The sequence below is a fragment of the Parasteatoda tepidariorum genome, chromosome 3, assembly GCF_982258835.1.
Source record: "Parasteatoda tepidariorum strain Cologne lab strain chromosome 3, Ptep-v5.0, whole genome shotgun sequence".
Lineage (NCBI taxonomy): Eukaryota > Metazoa > Arthropoda > Arachnida > Araneae > Theridiidae > Parasteatoda > Parasteatoda tepidariorum.
The window spans coordinates 13,477,909-13,483,883 of NC_141757.1; the positions used below are offsets into that span (position 1 = coordinate 13,477,909).

The window sequence follows — 5,975 nt, forward strand, 5'->3', positions numbered from 1 at the left end:
GATAAGCCAGTTCTGTTATGATATGCACGCAGTTGCAAGGAACTAAGTAGCTTCATTAGGTGGTTCTAGTGGGTGCGATATAATTCTGGTTGCTTAACCGTATTAAATGAAAGCAGTTAATAAACAGTCTCAAATTTAACAGTTTGATTACCATTTTATTTATGGTTATTTGACAGCTTTGATTAAATATTGTAAAATAACCATTCAATAAACTGTTATTTAACCATTTTTTCAGAGAAATTTCTAACAGTGTATTTGTACGCATTCTCGAAGATCAGGTGGACCAGGAGAAGCGCTTCCTTCTCTTTTCTTTGGTCTTGAAAAGGGTTAATAGCTATTAATAAGGTCTTTGTATTGTATCGTTTAAAAAATATAAGCTTTCGTTTAGAATTTTAAACTATACTCAAATAAATAGAAAAAAAGGAACATAAAAAACATGCTTCTGCACATTGTTTAGTAAGCAATGAAGGTTGTTGAGATTTTTTCATGAGCTGAGTACTGATATTGAAATACCTTTTTCCTACTTGACGGTTAACCTTTTGCTTACAGTGCTTATCAGGATGAAGTCATACGGGTTCATTTGTTGCACCAGGCGTAAGCAGAGTGTTAAAAGGCTGTCTCGATAAAATCAGTAAAAAAAAAAACAAATTAATACAAGTTTTTTTAAACACCAGTGTTTTGAACTGCGATGGCTCAGGGGATAGAGCGTTCGCCTTCCAATAAGGTGAACCAGGGTTCGATCCCGGCGATGGCTGGTCGATACAAATTCTGCATCCGGCTTGCACCGACCACAGTGACGTGAAAATATCCTCAGTGGTAGACGGATCATGGGTTAGAGTGGGATTTTCTCGTGATCTTCCTCTCCATGTAATGCAAATGCGGGTTAGTTCCACTAAAAAGTCCGAAGGCAAATTTCTCCCGCTACATGATCCAGGAGTTCCTTTATCTTCTAGATTGGGATCAAAATTGCAAGGCTACGGAGTTGAACATTAGTAGTCGTGAACCCATAAAATTGGGTCGGCTGTTCAACGACGGTAATATATATATATATATATATATATATATATATATATATATATATATATATATATATATATATATATATATATATATATATATATATATATATATATATATATATATATATATATATATAAACTACGATGTTTAGATTGTGTTTGAAAAAAATGACACGATTAAGAAACTCAACAACAAATTAAAAATAATTTTAAATGTTTTTTTAAAACTAAATACTTTTTTGAAATCTCATTTTTAAAATCGAATTTATCAATTTTATCCTAGTTGACGGGAGAATAGGAGGTGAACACTAAATGTGTTCTATGCTTGAATTTGCGCATCACACTAGTCTTAAAGTAAAATACGCGAATTTAAAAAATACCAGAGCATTTCTCGCATGCCATTTTAAAAAACTATAGAAACCAACGAAAGCAGTTTAATGCCTTGGCATTGATGACTTTTTTGAATATGAAATTTTTCTAAAAAAATATGGGGTTTTTTATACGTTACTCTAGAAAGACCCTTAAAACAGTTCTGCACTAATGTTGAAATATAGAAATACTCTACATTCGTAGTTCCGTTAAAATCATATTATCTTTGAAGATTTGCACAATTTACTTAAAATAACTGCAAATTGTAAATTTATAAAATGTTATAAGTCTTATTATAATAGTTCAAAGCTAGAAAATTAAGGAGAAAAAGCTAATTGTGAAAACAATTTTGTGTTCGTAGCTTTTCTGGAATACATTTGTGGTTCAAAATTTTAAACTTAGATTCAATATAATGTGTTCACTAAAATATTTTTCAGGACAACACTTTGTATTATTTAAAAGCAATAATACATTTAAAAACTAAACGTGGAATGTATTTTTTTATAGATTACTGTTTTTGACGTTCACGTATTAATTTTGCGTAGATTCCTCTTACTAAGGCAGCAATTAAATTTTTTTGCATTGGATATTAGAAGGCACTATAACTAAAATGTTTTTATTACTTTAATAATATATCAACAATTGCATTAAAAACCTAATGTCTCATATGAAATAAGACATTGAAAAATTTGTTTGCCAGACTGCAGCCACGAGGCTCATATTAAATCATGTAGCCAACGTGTTTAACAAATTGGCAACAATAGTGTAGCCAAGTATAAACTTGAGACGATTTTCTAAAAATCGAAATTCCAAATTATGTATTGGTAAATATAAAAAAATGAAATTATAAAATAAATATCTTTCTTAGCTCAAACTTTTTTATTTTATATGTTTTGTGATTAAAAATAGGTCTTATTTAATTCTATGATTTTATATGCAAGTAAAAATGTCTCCTTCCCCCCTTTTATGTAAATATGTACGAAAAATTATGAATGTGGAGTTTTTTTAATATTCTATCATTGATGATAAACAGCTTCTTTTAGAGAGGGTTTATTCAATAGTTTCTTTATGTGTTTCATTCTGGTGTTTGAAGAATATGAAGAATGAAAAAGTGTTTGAAAATCTTTGTTTCAAAGGTACTTTTGTTTGTTGTTAAATTTGCTGAAATATCAAGTGCATTCTACATGTATTAAAAAATGTTTTTAGCATCTTATTTTTTTCCAATGCCCACCACTTTTGGCGTAATATGGTTTTGTGGAACTTGTTGATTTCTTTTTCGTGGGCAACATTTATATAAGTGGATCAACATCCCGGCAACAACGAAAATGAACAGAAAGATCAGAGAAATCACATCCATTCTTGAAACGCGATTCGAACCCGGAACTTTTGTGGTATGAGGCCAACTCCTTGTCCACCACACCGGTCGGCACTTATTATCTTAAGATTAGTGCTCCCCAACCCCCGAGCTGAGGACCGGTCTGTGAATCAAATTGTTACGGTCCGGAACATTATTAATTATTACGGTCCGGATCATTATTGATTATTACGGATCGGAACATTATTAATTATTACGGTCCGGAACATTATTGATTATTACGGTCCGGATCATTATTGATTATTACGGATCGGAACATTATTAATTATTACAGTCCGGAACATTATTAATTTTACGGTCTGAAACATTATTAATTATTAAGGTCCGGAACATTATTAATTATTACGGTCCGGAACATTATTTATTAATTATTACGGTCCGGAACATTATAATTTATTAATTAAATTATTTCCGTTTCATTTACTGTAGTGCGTTTTTCTCGTGAATGTGCAACTTTCTATGGATGAGAGGTTAACTGGGAGCTGAAACCTAAAGACGCACCAATGCCACGCATTTAATTGTATTTTGTTTTGAAAGCATGTTTAAATACAATTAAATTTAAAATTATTTAATCAAAAGCATCTGAAATATAAACAATCAACGTCCGCCCCCCCCCTCATAGTGGGCCGCAGTAAAATTACTAGACGTTGACCGGTCGGCGGCGATAAAAAGGTTAGGGAACACTGTTTTGGATAATTTGTTGTATTTGGTTCACAGGTATTTAGCCACGCAATTTATCTTGAACGACTGGAAATGTGGGGTGCTTTTCTCAACCAAGAATAATGAATTTTAATTAAAAACTATTATTTTCATTTATTATTTTAGATTGAAACAGGTTTTTTCTCTAACTCAACTCATTTTTCAATAATTAATTTACAAATATGAAGTTTATTTTAAAACAGAGATCAGCCTCATTTTCGAGGATTTAAATTTTCCTAAAATAAAAAAAAGAGATTTTTTTAAAATACATTTTTTTCTTTGTAGAACTCAAAGCCTAATTTTATTTGTTGTCGAAAAATGTATGTCTCTTAAGCATTGATACACCTGAAAATTTTTTTTTGAAAATTCAACTCATGAAAATGAAAAGCTTTTTGTGTTGTACCTGATATTTCAGCCAATGTACTTCTATATCTTTTTAAGCATATCTTATATATTAAAATATTTATTGAAACTTTTTATGATTGGCAAATTCTTATTTAAATTTTACTTCCTGTTGAATGTTATAAATTGAATTGTATTTACCATTCTTTTTTTCTTTAATGAAATGTTACATTTTGTCAATAAACACTAATATTTCTTTTTATCAATTTTTCCTGTTGTTTTATGCAAATAAGAACTTCTTTTGTTGTTGTTCAAAAATGTTTGTGCTATGCTTTTTTTGAAACACGAATGCAAACAAGAAATGCAGCATTGCAAAAAATAAAAATAAATAAACAAATAAATTAAAAAATAAATAAAATAAAAAATGAAATGAAGCAAAAAAAAGAGAATAAAAAAATAAAAAATGAAATAAATCTAGTTAAAAATATACTTTTATAGCTTTTCAAATTCGTAATAATTTGTCATGTTATAAAAATATCATTATGATAATTTATTATTGCTATGATTTTAGACAAACTTTTAGTTTGTTTACATAAAAAGTTACATTTGATAATAAGCATTGATTATTATTATTATTTTTTTTTTAATGTTTTGAGCTTTTCAGAACTTTCTTTTTTGTTACTCAAAAAGTTTTCAGTATGTATTCTGCATTGCATACGCAAACCAGTCCCGTCCACCGAAAACTTCCACTCAAAAATTTAAAAATCGATTTTATTTTTATGGTCATTTATTCATTCTGTGATTCTAAACATTTGTTTTAAGTATGCTTTTGATCAGACGTTGAACTGTAAAACTTGGATACTGAAATTTCACCAAACTTTCTTCGTTTTTGACGAAGCCGTTTCCTGGAATACGCTCCGAGCGAACATTTCGTCAAAGTAACGAAATAACTATCGTCACTTTTTCGAGGGAACGAATTTCGTCAGTAGTTAAGAATATTTCGTCATTTTATTTTTTTCTGAAAACTGAAACCTGCTTTGTGCCTAATATACCTAACTAGTATAATAAACACTTTACCGTAGGCACCATATGAGTGAATTAGTGTCTCCCAAAGAAGAACAAAAAGCACCGATAAATTGCACCCATGTCCGAAGCGCGATTCGAACCTCCGATCTTCCTGGTTCGAGGTTAATTCCTTGCCCACCATATAGTCGGTAGGCTTGTCCTTTCACTTTATTTTTAATCGTCTCTTCATTCTATTTCTGTCATTCTAGTTAAAAAAAAACTCCCACAATTCACTACGACGAGGTTTCGAGTTGAGGAAATGTTTTCGTCATATATTTTAGAGCTCCCGTTTCGTCTCCAATCACATGATTTCGAGAAGAAATTATTTTCAAAACTAAGGAAATACAGCTCAAGAATTGCTGATGCGTCAAAAGAGAAAGTCCATTTCTCAGAGTGTACATTTCGACAGAGTCTTTCTTGACATTGCTCAAAAATTTTGCATCTGTATTCTTTTTTAAAAAAGCAAAGGTCTTCCCTAAAAGCCATATATTTATTACATACAAAATCAATTAAGCTCCTAATTTTTATAATCGATTCTTTTCTTGTAATTTTAAGCATTCGTTTAAAAATATTTGTATCTTTTCAAACGTTACATTTTAAAAATAAACATTGATATTTAGTTTCAACTTTCAAGATGCGATGAAGAGCTTATTTTAACATTGTTCAAAAAATTCACGTCTTCTTTCTGTAATACAAAAGCTAAACAACTGTCTTCCGGAAGCCTCAGGACAAACATATACATTTATTGCTCTAAAAAAGTCGGTTAAAAGAAAAAAAAATTAATAAGAATCGGGGGGAAAAGATATAATCTTTTCATCAGCCAACACGATTATATCATCAAAAAGGAGTGCTTTCTAATATTGTATCAAATATCCAAAGCAAAATCTATCAATACAATAGTGTGGGGAGCATTAAAAAAAACTTTTTGAGACAAAATAGACTAAAAAAAACCTTTTGAAAAAAATTAATAAAAATCCGGGAAAAAAAGATATTTTTTCATCAGCTGACACGATTATATCTGCAAAAAGGAGTGCTTTCTAATATTGTATCAAATAGCCAAAGCAAAATCTATCAATACAATAGTGTGGGAAGCACTAAAAAAAACT

General features: G+C 30.0%; 1 long non-coding RNA gene across 1 annotated transcript; it reads left to right on the forward strand.

Moving 5' to 3' along the window:
- Positions 1 to 4,070, forward strand: LOC147812773 (uncharacterized). The gene is made up of 2 exons (XR_015432262.1): positions 1 to 278; positions 1,550 to 4,070. It is a non-coding gene; the product is annotated as an uncharacterized LOC147812773 (long non-coding RNA).
- The last annotated feature ends 1,905 nt before the right edge of the window (positions 4,071 to 5,975 follow it).